Here is a 17,097-nt window from a genome sequence, read left to right on the forward strand (position 1 = left end):
AGCATTGCGTCTTCCAACCATCTCCGCGATCCTAATCTCACAAAAGAGTCACAGAAGTAGCATTAAGAATGATTCCATTTCGCAAAGCTTCAAAAAAAAAACAATTTCTGCAAAATTCAGACCTCGCTGGAAAGTGTGGCCGGAGAATGAGGGTGAATTCGACGAAGAAGTCGCGGTTATCGGGAAATCCTTGCCGGAGGAGAAGGCGGCACTGCGAGAGAGACTCCACCGACAATGATCTGCAATCCGAGCCCATCTCCGTCGTCGGAGCTCTGAAGCAGCTCGCCGGAGAAGGTGGCGACATAGATTCAGGCCAAGGGAGGAGATGCAGGAGGCCGGCGGCGTCGACTTTCTGGTCTGGAGTCGATATGAAGAGAGAGAGAGAGACTGGTCTGGAGTCGATGTGGGGATAGAGAGAGAGAGAGATGAGAGAGTGGCATGGCATGTAATTTATTAATTAGGTTGAGGGCAGAATAGTTATTTCTCTTTAAATAGGGTTAGTGGGAATAAAAATCTGTTGGTGGGGTAAGTGAGATAATTTTAGTTCATTTTGGTGCTTTGGGTCAAGAACCCTTAAATATTTCCTTCGTTGCATGTTTCTGGGCTACAGCCCTTTTGCTGGGCTCTTGGGCTTTTGTGAGTTTTGTCCCTTAATGAAGTTCTTCATTACCAAAAAAAAAAAAAAAAAAGGTCCCAAAACGATCCGTTTTCTATTCTTTGGGTCTGATAAAGAGATTATTAAAGCCCAGTAATTGCGCAGGCTCATGAAGGCAGCCCAGCCACTTCAATCTCACTAATAGCTTTTAGGTGTAGCTTTTAGCTTACACATTTCTTACCAACTTCTATAAATAATTATCAAATAATGTTATTTTTTGAGAAAAAGTTACAGACAGTCCCTGAATTTTTAGCTAAACGATACTTTGGTACCTTATTTAAAGTTATCACAATAGTACCTAAAAATCAAATCCCAATTTCATAAATTCCATCTATAACTGCGTAGCCTTTTGCCACATGGCCTTTTGCTATGGGTCTCTCTCTCTCTCTCTCATATGAACACGACCAACCTGCAACACTAAAGTAAAAACCAACCGCTCACAATTCAAGGTCCAAAGCTTGGAAAACTCACTGATCTTTCAAGGATGCGGCAAATACTTTTGAAGCTGAAGCATATGAAACACCTTAAACCCAATTGTTTTTTGTCTTCGATTCGTCGTCCATAAAATGAGATTAAGATAGGAAATTTATATGGATATATTGCTCGTGAAGAGAGGAAGAGAATGATTTAGAAATCCAGGGCAGAGAAGGCAGTGGTTGGAAAAAAAGTTTGCAGCAGGACTTCCCCCCCCCCCCCCAATACAACAAAACAATCCTCAATGCTTCTCCTTTCTTTTTAATTTTCCAAGGTCGGAGCAATAACCGACCTTTGTTTTTTTTTAAGGCTAAATAAAATTAACCATTAACATTCGTGATGAGAAGTAAAAATTCTCTTAACATGACAGAAATTTAACTAGATTCGGGATATTACAATATACCCCTTTATGAATTTTAGCACTTGAAAAGATGTGTAAATTGCTGCAACTTAATGAATTAGAGCAACTCCAACAGCTTCCCCATATTTTGATTTTTCTTTACTTTAGGGAAAAATGAGCCTCTTTTGCTCTAACAGATTCCCTATAACTATCCCTATTTTAGAGAAAGTGAGGAAAGAGAAAACCAAATTCCCTATATTTACAGCAATCTCTAAAATTTTAAGGAAGAATATGAAGATTTTAGAAATTGCTGCAAAATAGGGAATCTGTTGGAGTTGGAGAAGAAAAAGATGCTAAAGATTTGATTTTTGCTTCCCTATTATACATAAATTATAGAGAAGTTGTTGGAGTTGCTCTTAGTGAGACAACCAAAACAGTTCTCTAGATTTTTTTTTTTTTTGGTCGAAGAAAATAAACTAATAAAGTTTGTATTAGATGTTTCAAATGATACACCACAATACAAGAGGTACATAAGCCCCCAGCAAATAGAGGCACGTAGGCCCAGCAAATAAGACACATAGGCCCAGCAAAAGAGAATTAAAGCCCCTGACATGCTTGGCCCAAATACAATTTGAAAGCCCATAACTGAAAATGAAAACCCTAGAACTAATGCTAGCAGCCACCAAGAGAATAGCAGCAGCTCCATCCCTAGAATACTACCGCCGCCACCTCCATGTCGTTGCTTGAAGAGTATCAGCCACCAAAGCACCATCCTGCTTCCTTCTACACCGGTTGGGACACTACACACAGGGCTCAAAGATGCCCAAGAAAAACCAAGTAACCTAGCAGAGTGTGATTGCAAAAATCGAGCCACTCGCTGTTGAGGAAGGAAAATTCGCCATCGGGCGTAAGTTCGTTTAGCGGTGGTGGAGAATGAAGCAAATCCGGAAACACTAGCAACCAATTCCATCCAAATAGGACATGGACAGTTTCGAAGGTAGATATGGACTAGAGGAGTAGAAAATCGATGACAAATTAGCATAATTGGGTTGTAGGGATGGGGAAAGTAAGGGGTGAAGATGAGAGCTGTTCTCATCAATATAAAGCCTGTAAGAGCAGTATGGCGTGGAGAGGTAGTGAAATGGTAGATGGGTGAAGTGGGTGGAGAAGAGAGAGGAACAAGAAGGTGATTGAAAGGGTGGAGGAGATGGACGGGATTGAAGGGGTGGGGTTGGAGATGGAGGTAGAGATGGGGGTCGGTAGACTTTCAAAATAGTGGCTGGGTTAGAGAAAATTTCTAGAGAGAAGGTAGACCCTCTCTCTCTAGAAACTTTCTGACCGGGTTACCTAAACCTCTAGATTAGAAAAAAGCTCGTCATTTATCCATCTACTATCAAAACATCCCAAACCTCAACTAATCTTGTAGTCATGTTAATACCTTTCCCTGTTTCTTATAATCACTTAATTTCTTTAAAAAATCAAGCAATAGACAAACTATACTCAATAAGACTATGGCTTTACCAACTCATACCAATGAAATTGTCATACTTGTACATGTGCCCGACTATATCACACAAGCAAAGCATAACTGTCTTACTTGTGTCAATCTGCATCACACAAGCAAAGCATAATAATTGTCCTACTTGTACGGAACTACATCGTACAAGCAGAGCGGGATAATTGTCCTATTTGTGCGGAATTTAATCAACAAACAAGCAGAGCGAGAGGTATAATTACTTGTGCAGAATTTAATCAACGCACAAGCAGAGCAAGTTGACTGTCTTACTGTCTTACTTATGTGGAATTTAATAAACGCACAAACAGATCAACAATAACTGTCCTACTTGTGTGGAATTCAATCAATGCACAAGCATAGCAATTAAGACTACATGCACCTGTCTCACATTTCCAATCACTCTTTTCTTTCTTGTTCCTTCCTTCTTTTTAGCAATGTATAATGTATTCGAATATTACTCAGATTGACAACCGACAAATAATAGATCACTAAATGTATATATAAATCATAGAAAGAAACAATGAGCATCTAGAAGATCAGAAAATTAAATAACGAAGATTGAACAGAAGCTCCAAATTCTCATTCTTCGTATCAGTTGATGCTGTTTCACATAATCTTGGCATAAATACTTTTAGTATTGATAAAAACATATAGAACTCATGATTGGGCAAATAATTCCACAGTAAATCGCAAAGTACAGATTATTTCTAAGAGAACCATCATCATCATCATAATACTCGAATTGCTTATTATTGCAAATTCCAAAGCACAATCATGTTCTAACTACACAATGGCTCAAACCCTTTTCTCTTTTTCTTTTGCATATTCTCTGCGAAAAGTAATTCATTGAAAATTCTTAAAATTTACTACAGTTGGGGAATATTTTCTTAGATGAAAGTACTTTACCTTTGTCCAACACCCCAACATTAACAAAGTCACAGTACTACACTACTACTATCAATCAATTGCATGTTTTTCTCAGCAAGTATATTCTTCGAACTTTGTTCCTCAAGTTTCGGACATGGGAAAAAAAGAAAGAAAAAAAAAAACAAAGACATAGATACCAATTGCCAAAATCTGCGTACTCGAAAATCAACAACGCAGCAGCACTTACTCTCTGAAATTTCTAGCAAAAAAAAAAATACAAAGACATAGATGCCAAAATCTTCAGTACTCGAAAATCAACAAAGAAGCAGCACTTTGCTCCCTGAAATTTCTACCAATTAGGCACAAAAGTTGTTGTAAGAAGTCAGGGGGATGGCATAAAAACCCACGGGTATGGGTATCCACGGGTACCCGTTCTATTTGGGTAAAAAAATTTGGGTATTTGTAGCAGTAAATTACCCATAGATATAAATGGGTAATGGGTGTTGGATACCCACTCAGGTATGGGTATACGCGGGTACCCATACCCATATAACTTATTAAACTGTTTTTTTTTTTTATCAAAACTTATTAAGCTATATTCTTAAATTTTTTTTTTTACTATTTTCAATCAAAATTAAGTTTATGATTAAAAAAAAAAAGATGAAAAAGGGAAAAAAAAAAAAAAAAAAAGAAAGAAATTTTTTCACGTCTCTCTATCAAGATGAAGATTCATCTTCATCTTCTCAAAATCCCAGATCTTCATTCCTTCCTCCTTTAATTTCGAATAGAGCTCCAGATCTTCACGAACTCGGTGGCCACCGGCAAGGTGTACCCTCGACTGGAGTCATCGACTTCGCCGGCTCCGGCGTTTTCCACATGGTCGGAGGATGCACCGCCGCACTGACGACTCTCTTCAGGAAACGAACGTCTGCAACGGCCTCCTCGGCGGCTTCGCTGCCATCATCTCTTGCTGCTCCGTCGTCGAGCCCTGCGTCGCCATCATCTGCAGCTTCGTCGCCGTCGTCGTCTTAGTCTCCTGCAACAAATTCGCCGAGAAGGTCAAGTACGACGACCCCTTGGAGGCAGCTCAGAAATTGGGCTTGAGATGAAGAATTGAAGGAACAGGTTATTGTCCTGGTTGAAGAATCGTAGATGGTTTTTTTTTTCTTTTCTTTAGGGAAAAAAAAAATTGAAGAAAGATGATGGGTAGTTGGGTACCCATTTACCCGATGGGTGGGTATGGAAATACCCGCGAAATATAAACCGGGTAATGGGTATCATGGGTAATACCCATTTTAGTTGCTGGGTGGGTCTATTACCCGCGGGTTTTACCCAATAGAAAAAATGCCAACTTGTCATACAGATATAAGACAACACAAAAGTTATTGTAAGAAGACAGGCAAAGATATGACAACTAAATAAAGGAAACAAAGTAAGGAGATCAGTGTTTCTTAATTATTGATAAAATAATATGGAGTTTATATTTAAAACCAATTGATAATGGATTAAGTGACTCAAACTCTTATAAACCCATAGGCAATGTCTTATTTTTTCATGTGAGATGTATAATCTCAACAAGCTCCTTCCAAGCCATACACATGAACAAATTATATTGGATGATGGTGAGCACGTGTAGCCCTCGCTAAAACTATACATGTATGTAACCTACTTTGATACCATAAAGGAGATATGATTGAGTGCAAAACCACAGAATAGTTGTGGGTATGTGATGTAATTATATTGATATGTACACAAGAGTTACAATAGAGATAGAACTCAATCACCAAAGTAATAGCAGAATACAAAGAGATAAATATGTACGATTGAAGTATTATCTATCGTGAGATCGATAATCAAAATCTAGAAGCTCCAGGTGATTGTGGCAGAGATACGTCTAGCATGATTAGCTTGAGTAACTGAACCTTTATCATGTGAAACAACGGATAGACTTGGAGAGAGAGAGGTAATTAAGGACAAAGGTGAATCAGATGATGATGAAGGAGATTGTCTCTTATCAGATTGCTCATGGATATGTCTGTCTTTTTCATGCGTCTCGATCATTTCCCATTCAAAACATGATCTTCAATTTTAGTCTTATTGTCATAGCTAATCATCTCTATGTAGTATATCGTTGACGTATTAAAAAAATATTGCTGTCAATTTATCAAAATGTGAGAATTATATATTGTTGGTATCTCAAAACGTTTTTTCATGCTGATGATGCTCAAAATTGGGGGAGCTAGTAATATACTTCACTACCAGACAGAAACAGTTCAATCTCAAAACTCACAGAGATCAGTGGGTATTAACTGTGATCTTAACCTAAGCAACTCTGCTATTCATGTTGTTTTTACTAATGTGGAGATTGAGGGTGATCCACTCACATCTATTGTGGAGAGTGTGGATATGAGTGATGAAGGAAATGTGCTTGATGAAGTTAAACAGGCCACGAGAAAACTCAATCAGTGTAGTTGGGGTTACGTCAAGCGGGATTGCATCAAGATAGACGTACACCAGCTAGCGAAGGAGGCACTCCAGCTTGACCAACCACTGCGCTGTTTACAATTGAGGCCTCTGTACCTTTATCAGTGTATTGAAATAAATAATAATTAGTATGCTGTTGGTGTTATGCTCTTTCTGAGTCACAGAAGTTTTGATGAGGATGACCATTTCCGTTGTATTATTTAATGATTTCAATGAAATGCACCTTTGATAAAAAAATCAATAAGTAAAATAAAGTAGCATTTGCAGATTCCTGCTCAGTGCTCACTGCTTCCACTGGTCCAAAAGGACCAAAACGCCTGATTGTACACAAGTGAAATTCCCGTGTTTCTACTAGCCTTGCGAAAATGCAAGGTCGTATACAAGGTTTTAAATATCTGTGATATTTTCGATATCTCCCCTAATATCTCATTTTTTCGACGGATCGATATATCTAGGGAGTAAATATCTTATCTTTTACCGTTTCTGCGAAATTTCTCCGACATCGTCAAATATCCCCGATATATTATATATTTACGATATATCCCCGATAAAGTGAAGAAATATCTGTAAAATTTGAGGTAAAAATGAAAAAACAAAAACTCAGTAATTCTCTAAATGAAAATCTGTGTGAAGAGAGATCTCCTAAAGGAAAATTTGAGTGAGGAGAAATTCCCTCAATTAAGGTGAATCTAGGTGAGGAAAAAAATCCCCTCAAGGCGAATCTAGGTGATGAGAAATACCCTCAAGGCGATTTTGGGTGAGAAGTAATTCTCTAAAAGTCTAAATGCAAATCTGTGTGAGGAGAGATTTGGTACTGTGTAGTCTGTGACTATGTCTGTAACTCTGTATGTAGTTTGTAACTCTGTAGTTGAATAATAGAAAGAAGATAAAGCCATAAAGGTTCAATTATTCAAATGAGGCCAAATGACATTGCATACTGCTACTACAACATGAAGCTGCGGCTGCGAGATAAACAGGCAAAGAATAATGTGGTCAATGAAAACAACTATATAGATCTACTTCATGTTGCAAGCGAGCCGCTTGATAATGGCATTGATCCACTTCATGATTGGATTATTCCTGCACACCTCGATGACGAAGCTAGAAGACCTCTTCCACAAGTTGTAGAAACTGTAACTAATGCTGGAATCAACGTAGAGAGTCTTATCTGAAGAAGTTGTTAAAAACCCAGAAGATAATTCAGATAGTGATGATGCGTGGGGTGGTACAACAACTCCAGATAGTTCTGATGATGGTGGAGAGGGTGGAAGCGGAACAGGTGGTGGAGGTGAAAGATATGAATATGGACAATCTTCTGTGGATGAAGGATTCCAATTTACATGTGAAGGTAATTTTGATCATACCACCCAAGATGAAGACCACGGAGTGAGAACAGCTGGTCATGGTGCTCAAGAGAAGACCCGATATGGGAGAAGGACTAGAGGTACTACTGATGATCAAAGTACCCTATCTGATGTTTCTTCAATTGCCTTAAGTTTTGACTCTATCAGTTTAGGCACAGAGCGCAGTGTGATCTCAAATGAATCTCATGAAGGCAACAATCAATTTGGTTATGATGCTTATGGATATAATCAATATGGAGAAGTATATGATCAGTCATCCAGTTGAGTTCATCTTTATTATCCCCTTATAGGGGAAACAGTCGGCAGTTCTAAAGAGATTTATAACTATCATGTTCATCACTACAATTCGCACTATATGGGTCATATGTTTTGGTCTGATTATTGCATTTTCGTAGACCAGCGAGCGGCTTTTCAACCGCCTAGAGTCTCTTTTTGGATGTAGATGAAGTTGACATTCATATATATTTATATGTAGTTCTAAATTTCTAATAAATTGACTTTTTTCAAAAACGACATTTTGTTACCCTTTATCCCCAATATTTCCGATATCTCCCTTTTTCAAAGTACCGATACATATGAAGATACCGATATTTAAAACCTTGGTCGTACATAATTAGCCAACAAAGACACATGGTGGACCAAAATCGTTTTAAACATGTTTTGAGTTGGGTGTTTAGGCCAAAAGCTAGAGAAAATATTACAACACCTTCAACTAGCTTTTACCCTGGACCGACATGGCACCATTACTGATTATAAATTGAATTACTACACATAGTATGGAAATTGAATTACTACACATGGTATATATGGAAAACCAAAACTATCATCAATGAGATGTCTCGAGACAAACTACATTCTTGCTACCTTCTATGGACTATGTTAACTTCAAAATACAGTAAAAAAAAAAAAAGGAAAATTGAACAAGTGTGAGATTTTGTTACGACGAAAGCTGGAAGAGAGGAGATTCGGACTGAAGCTCTATAACTAATTGATTTTTCCAAACATACAGTCATACAGTATGTGCAATTGTGCATTGAACAGCCTAAGGAAGTGACAATCGTGTGGAGTCCCTTGATCAATTGTATTTTGATTTTGGCTGACGACAGATATTCACTACCACTAGAGTTACAAATCGTCGCGAATTACATATCTTTAGTTCTTTACTGGCAAAACAATTAATTCCAGTACTACACATCTCAACCCCTGCTTGGGCACGACCCTTTTGTTTTTTGACTGTCATGTTATCAGTGACTGCTCTTTCAGTACTTTCTTATTAATGAAAATATCATTTGTCTGTGACTAGGGCCCATGCGTTGATTGTTTTAATTGGTCTTTCACGTAGGGCTTGGAGACGTCAAACTTATTAAGGTTTAATTCTTAGGTAAGGATTGCCCTACCCCATGGCAGTAGGGCAGCCTAATCAAAATTATTAAAGAATTTTACTTATTTCGAAGTTAACCCTCTTTTAATAGAGTAATATACCCAAAACATCCCCTGCAAGGTCCTGATTGGGTAATCCTACCGTCACGTGGTACGGCTGCGCTACTTAAAAATCTTTTGTTGCGGAATCATGGTATTCGATTGTGGGATCCAACTTGAGATGAGTTATCCACTTTCTGATTGAATTAATCTGTATGGGTGGATCAGATCAACATGCTGAAACATCAGCAATGTCAATATCAAAGCATAACATAAGCATCGATAATGAGTCATTATTAATATGTTATGAATGGGATTGAGACATTTTAATGTATGGGGATAAAATTGAAAGGTTTTGTGTTTAGGTTTTTGATCTCTCTTGTTTGCTGTTATTAATTTTGGTTGCTCGATTTGACCTCTCACTGAAAGAAAAGAGAGCAGGGAAAGGAGATGATATGGTTTTCTGAATTGGCGATTGAAAACTCTCTACAGTATATACGAATTTCGTGTATTTTATACCTATGCAGTAAAAATAAGGTGAATAATGTTTGGTAAATATGAAACTAATACCAAAAATTGAAATCCGAGACAAGCAATGTAAAAGGAAAAAGGAAACAGGAAAAAGTCAAAAGGAAAAGAGAAAAACGCAAAAGGAAAAAGAGGAAAAGGAGAAAGGAGAAAAACGCAAAAGGAAAAAGGAAACAGGCAAAAGGCAAAAGGAAAAGAGAAAAACGCAAAAGGAAAAAGAGGAAGAGGAGAAAGGAGAAAGGAGAAAAAGAAAAAGGAAAAGGAGGAAAAGGAAATAAAAAATATTAAACAAAACAAAAAGAATGAACACACCGAAGTCATAAGCGTGGCTTTTGATTTCAGTAACTGTGGGGGTGGTCAATTAATTTGACCATGAATTAAAGAAAAGTAATGGCAGCAGTAAGTGCGACAGTTAATGTAGCCGTAAATGCGACATTTAGTGTGGCAATCATAGTCGCCAATAAGTGACGGTTATTACAAAAGTAAGTGTGGCCTTAATGGCGACTTGCCATCCAAGTTATCAGTATCTTGCTGTGCAAGTTTACTTGCAGCCCACACTGAAATGCGCCTATAAATAGGTTGCTCGACATCGTGGTAAGACATCGAATTCCAATTCTCTCTACTCCACTATTGAGAAACGTACTGACTTAGGCATCGGAGGGTTTTCTGCAGGTACCCCCCCTTCTCCTCGAGCCGACGGTCAAACTCCAGGTCAACGCTCGAGGGAAGCTTCTAGATCATTCCCGGTCAGCTCCCGCTCCAGTCCGCATTCATTGGTGAGTCAAACTCCTCTACGGAATTTTTCGACACCAACAGTAACCAAATCTTTTTTTCAATCCGTGGTTGTACAGTATGTAATGAATTTTAGATATAGTTATCCATATCCTCTAAAGCAAAAGATAAAGGAGAAAAGTGGGTGCTGGTCAGTACCTTGAAGTCTAGTACTCGAAGTATTTGAGCAGAGCAAGTAGACAAATAGCTCACGGTGCACGGGTGCAGGGAACTAAGAATGAAACAAGGAAATAAGAAAAAGGCCATCCAACAAGAAAATTAATCCCTGGCAAATTCCTCTCAGTTTTGCTTATGGTACACAATGTCAAGTGGATTCTGAGGACAATTAAGCAAATATATATGATATCATAATGTGGCCTGAATCATCTTCACGTTGAAATCCAGACTTATTTGTGACTACAAATGCGTACATGTCCTTTTGAGTGGTCTGCATTATCTTTTCATCAACAATAGGCAAAACAATTGCTGCCGGTAATGATCCAGTAGAAATTCTAAAAGACCAAAGACCTCAAACATGCATCATTTCACCAACAAAGTTGGCAATCAACACGTCAGCTTACAAGAGACGAAGACTTCGAAGTCTTCGCCTACCCACAACCACCATGGTTAAGAAAGAACAGTACATTAAGGAGAAGATAGCAACTACAACAAGTAGAAAAATAACTAATACAGGGGAACCTAAAACTACAGCAGGGAAATTATAAAGAAAAACTGATATCTGTTTTTTGTTTTTTTTTGTCTTATTTTGTTTCTCCAGATATCTGATTCTGATCTTGATATGCTAAAAACTGATTCGGAAAGACAAGAGTTACATTAAAAAATTGTTCATTCACCAGATAAACTACAGGTACCTTTTCTCTTCAAGTTGTATATGGTGTGTAATATTTTGATTCTTGAATAATACTACATTCCCTGTTGATTTGCGTCCGGAAATTCATGTCTTTGGAAACCCATAATAATATCTTTTACGTGGTAGTGTGGTACTGACTGAACATGTTAGGATGGACATGAATTTTTTTTTATCATGGTTACTTTTTTCCCCCTGGACAGTGGAGTAGAGATATTTCCATTATACAATTGTAGGTTGATGATGCAGATTTTGAATTAGGGGCTCATCTTTTTTTCGTTTCTAGTTTTGCTTTTCCATGAACTACAAATATAATTGTACAGAGAAGAGAGAAGCTTGAAGGAGCAAATGTGAAGCCACTACCTATCTGTAAAACTTAGAAAAGGATTATATATATTAGAAATGTGACATTATGATTTTTTTTATTGTTGGCTGTGATGCCCTTTTAATGACATTTCTGCTCTTTATGCTGGATTGGTGGATGTACAAGTTTTTTTTTTTTTTTGAGAAACAAAATATAGTCCTTTATTCAAACACCAAGCAAACAGACTACAAAACACGGATGTGACAAGCTGCAACTCCACCCTCATCCACAGGTCGAATGATTGATGAGTCGCGCACAACCTCAGAAACACCATAGGTGACAAGGAGGTCATATAAAATGACCTTCATGAACCAAACAAGTCCAAACCCCGACCACCATTTACGCCCATACAAGCGGGCTACAGAGAGCAGCAACCAAACTCTAGTGTAAAGATACAACCCTGCAACCAACCTGACGAAGAATCGCATCACCCTTTCCAACACCGTGTCCCAAAATAAGCAGACCACGTGTAAGGGTAATTCCTCGTCACGTTGAAAAACAGGCAGCATAGTCAACAGACCAAGCCATAGAGATGGAACTACAAAACGACCATGACACCATAACAATGGCATCGACTCAACCCGGACACACCCACACCCCCGCCCAACAGAGGGGGGACTTATTTTTAACCAAGCAACCACTAGAAAAAAACAGTAACAAACCAAATTGAAAACTACAAAAATGCAACGAGGCCCAAGAACATTAGCCCAGTCCAAGGCCCATTCCCCCCACCCCCCGCAAAAGCCACGCGCTGCAAGCAGCCACACCCGCCTCCGGCAAGTTCCATCGCCACCAAACCGCCGCCACTCAGCAACAAGCCACCGCGCCGAAGCCATTCGTCGCAGCACAACCATGTCACGCCATAGCCAGCCCCTACACCAGACAGCCACCCACAAGACGAAACCAGGCCCAATCGGAGGCAGATCTATTTCGAGATCACCACAGCCTCGATCTGATCTGAATCGCCACTGCCCCAACCCATGTAAGATCGGTGCCGCCAGAAGCCACCACCGGAAAACCAAAGAACGTCGCTGCTGCATCACTGCCTCCGCCCCGGATCCGAGAAGAACAGATCGAGAACGATCCGTACTGCCCGAAAACGGAGAGACCTCCACTCTCCCTGGACCACACCGCTGCCTCGAACGCTCACTACACCTCTGAACCCTCAATCCTCTCCCGGACCGGAACGCAGAGGCGAGAACGCCTGCCGTGTTCGGCCGGGAGAGGAACACAATCAGCCGGGTTTTTCCTTTTTTTTCCTAGGCGCGTGAGGCGCGTTCCTTTAGAACCACCAAATATCCTCCACTTTATTGGAGGCGGATGTACAAGTTGTTCTCTATTAATGTTGTACTCTGTAGGGTTGGTTTGTTCGACAAGGCGCAGTCACTCCAAAAGGATCTTAATCAAATTACTGTAACAGCGATACATCTACGTCTACCTTATCTCAGTTACCCTCTTCTTATTGGTTTTGATTTATTTTCACCTATGTGTGATATAAGTTTCTGTTATTGGTTTAGATTGTAGACATGAGTCAGTTTATGTGCACTGACTTGGTTGAAATGTTATAAAAAGTATTCGAGTGCTGAATATCAATTTCATATGACTTCACTGCCTGTTATTGTAATTAATCATGTAAGGATTTAATAAAAGATCTGTTCATGGAGAAAATTGTATGTAGCTGTATTGTAAACTTTTTTCTTATCTTTAGCGGTTATTTGACTTTGAAAGAATGAAATGATTTAATGGGAGATTCTTTCGGTTTCTAGCTTTGGAACATAATCAAATATACGTTTTGCATTGATGTTGTTATTATTGGTTTTCTGTATAACAAGTACCACAGAGTGAAGTCAAACTAATCAGTAACTTTTTTTTTACTTCTGGTACACACGGTTCAGGAAAGGGGAATCTGCCATCAAGGTTTGGTGGCACTGACAGTCGGCTCTTGAGGAGACTAGGACTGGAGTGTGACTACCGGTAAGAGAAGGAGAGTGTTGCTCTAGAGAGGCTTGGATAATCTTAGAGATTGTTGTTGATGAATTGTGTGTTGAAGTGTTTCATTGTAACCTCAATTTATAGGCTACCATGCCAAAGTGGTTGGCCTTAAACAAATGATAGTGGAGCACTAATTGGAGATAAGAAATGATGAATTTTGGAGATAAGGAGACACTAATTGGAGATAAGGAATGATAAATTTTGGAGATAATGAAGCACTTTCGGCTCCTTTACTCATTCAATTATATCTCCACCAAGAAATCATAATGGGCCTTCGACTTCTTCATATCAAATTATCCAAAATGAGTGTAGATCATTGTGGCAAATTTTCAGAGCTTTCTTCCATGTGGTTGGGCCGGAAATGCTGCTGGACTCCTTACAGGTCCAGTTTTCCAGTTTTGCTTCTGCAGAAAATTGGACTGATTGTTTGAAGGCTTTCCACTCATAACTAGCTCTGGAACTCTTCATAAGAAATGATCCTTGGGATGTCTAGAATTAATCTGGACAGTTTTAGCTCATTTGGATTTAATTTGATTAGTCTTCCGCCCCTCCTTCCTTGTTTAGCTCGGTTTCTCCTAGTCGAAGTAGGAAAATGTGCTAAAGTTGACTTTTCATTTCCATGCTTCTATCATTTCCTTTTCTTGCAGCTCGCATAATCTTCCATAGTAGGCTTTATTTAGCGTCTAAATAATATATTTCGAACTGGTCGACAATATATAGCTTGAGCCACTGACATTGGCTCAATTTCTCCAAGACACGCATTGTCAGGCCAAAATGCTCATTTTGTGTCCAAACAGTAATTACCTGGGAAGCATATTCCTTGTCTAATAATACAAGTCATTCCACTTAATAAACGTATTATTTTTCCTTCATTTATAGGTAAAATTTTTTTTTGATTTATTGTATAATGATGTATTGGTTTTTGATTCATGATTGACTCGCCAAATAGAAAAAAGAAAAAGAATCAGAATTGCAAGTGTTAATGTCTAAGATTCAGCGGGAGCTAAACCTTGATCAACGCAGATCGGAAGGTCGGATTGCTACTTGTGATATTCTTGTTGCTTCCGCTATCTGTCAAATAAAATACACAAGGCGTAAGAGGGAGACCGCAGTTGGCGGTCTTCTCTACTCCCATGCCTAAGTTAGTCAATGTATTTGTGTTGATAGAATAACGCTAGGTAAGTAGTAAATGAGTAATTAATGAGGAGAGAGGAGTGAACATTTTATAGGTGGGGAATAGACTGATCTCTTCCTTGTTTTCGATGTGGGACTTATATGCTTCTATTCCCAACTTCTGATACTTCAGCGAGGTGATGTTGGTGCGGCGCATGGCTGCGCATCAGTGGTGATCCTGGGCTGAGCCGGAGCTCAGGTGATAGCTTGTCTGGTGGTGTTTCCGTAGGTCACACCCTTGATGGTTGTTTGGAGCCGTTATCGGTAGCATGAGCGTGGTTGATTGGAGCCGTTATCGTTAGCATGAGCGTGGTTGATTGGAGCTAATTATGCTTTAGGCAAATGCTCGTGTAAGTACAGCAAGGGAGGATTATTAGGATAATTTGTAAAAATAAAATTGAATTAAAGTAATAAAAAATATCCTACTCGTGTGGAATTTAATCAATGCACAAGCATAGCAATTAAGACTACATGCACCTGTCTCACATTTCCAATTACTCTTTTCTTTCTTGTTCCTTCCTTCTTTTTAGCAATATATTCGACACCACTACACGCACTAGTCGAGATATCTGCTCAAACTCACCTAAAATACCTAATGAGGTGAGCATTTGATAAGAGCACTCAATCTCATGTACACTTACTACAACTTAAAATACTCACTGACGTATCAGAGTATCTTTTGAATGTATCCCCCTCAAACTTGACTTGCTAAAGATTCAAATTTTGAGGGCGTGTAAATAATCTCTTGATCGCGAAGCTTTCACTCTTACTCCAGTTTAAAATGTAAGTGATCAAGGAGATCTTTAATTTACTTAATTTTCCGCACAACAACTTCACCATTAAATTTTCCCTTAACATAATTGTAGCCAACATTAAATATACTTTGCCACTAGAGTTACAAATTACCGAAATCACCTTTTAAGTCGTCTCCGTAATCTTGTTCATTACGTGCAAGAAAATTAATTGCAAGTACTATACATTTTGCTGTCTGAAACTTCTAGGATAAAGCCTTTGTCTTAAAAGTCGTTGGACTTCGACTTTGAAGCCTTTGTCTTCCCACAATTTAACCACCACGATGAGAAAGAACGGTCAAGTAAGACATATTATTTGCCCATTAGTTCCTGGCATGGAAATAGTTGAGGAAGTATCGAGCAGGGCAAAGTTAGGAAAATAGGTAAAAGTGAACGAGCAAAACACGTGGAACCTGCAAGTTTAAAAGGAAAAAAGAAAAAGGAAAAAGACAAAAAGGGGAAAGCAAAAAAGGAAAAGGGGAAAAAAAAAAAAGAGGATAAGGATAAAAATTGAAGCACATTGAAAAAAAAAAACACTCTGAAATTATAAGCGTGCTTTTTGGTTATTAGAATCTTCAATAAAAAATTATCATTTTCCACTCGTGAATGTACCGTATCTGAGAAGTTTTAAATACAATTATCCATATTCTGTAGAGTAAAGATATAAAAAAATAACAGCTGATAGGCTTATGCTAGTAGTTTTAATAGGCTAATTGCTAGTCACTATCTTGAAAGACCGGTGAAAAATAGGAAATTATGTAAAAGTGAACGAGCAAAACATGTGGAACCAGCAAGTTTGAAAAAGTAAAAAGGAAAAAGGCAAAAGGAAAAGGAAAAATGCCAAAAGAAGAAAGAAAAAGAGTGAATGGAATTAAAATTGACGCAACATAACATTTCAGCTGACAGGGATGAAGACTTTGAAGTCTTCGCCGGCCCTACCTACAACCACCATGGTTAAGAAAGAACAGTACATGAAGGAGAAGATAGCAACTACAACAAGTAAAAAAATAACTAATGAAGTGATGAACAAGCAAATTATTTTCGGTACAATGACTCTCAATGTTGCTTCTGTAATACAATACATGCAGGTGGATAATGTGGGATAACTAAGCAAATCAGCCAATATACAATGTCATAAAACCCCAAACCCTATAGTCTATTCACATACAACATTATACCACATTTTAAATTACTATGTACCTTAAATTTCAGAGTGCTAAAATAAAAAATAAAACAACCTTATCCGAAGGCTGTTAGAATAGCTCAAATTTCAATCCATCAATCAGCCTTTATCTTATCGTCTTATACTCATGGATGACCCTAAAGATTCATGCATGAGTTAAGAATTAATTGAACATCAGTTAAGGCAGGAACTATTAGCACAGTTGACGTCCAAAGGTCATCTTCACTCAGTAACAGTCCATTAATTAGTGTCTCCATCAATTCCATTTCCCTCCCTTTTACTCCTGATATTCGGAATAAGAACCAACT

General features: G+C 38.5%; 1 protein-coding gene across 1 annotated transcript in view; it reads left to right on the forward strand.

Annotated features, from left to right (window-relative positions):
* LOC133744216 (MDIS1-interacting receptor like kinase 2-like) overlaps positions 1-17,097 on the forward strand; it is a 75,469-nt gene that overhangs the window by 42,242 nt on the left and 16,130 nt on the right. The window lies entirely within an intron of this gene.

Source organism: Rosa rugosa, chromosome 4 (genome assembly GCF_958449725.1).
Source record: "Rosa rugosa chromosome 4, drRosRugo1.1, whole genome shotgun sequence".
Classification (NCBI taxonomy): Eukaryota; Viridiplantae; Streptophyta; class Magnoliopsida; order Rosales; family Rosaceae; genus Rosa; species Rosa rugosa.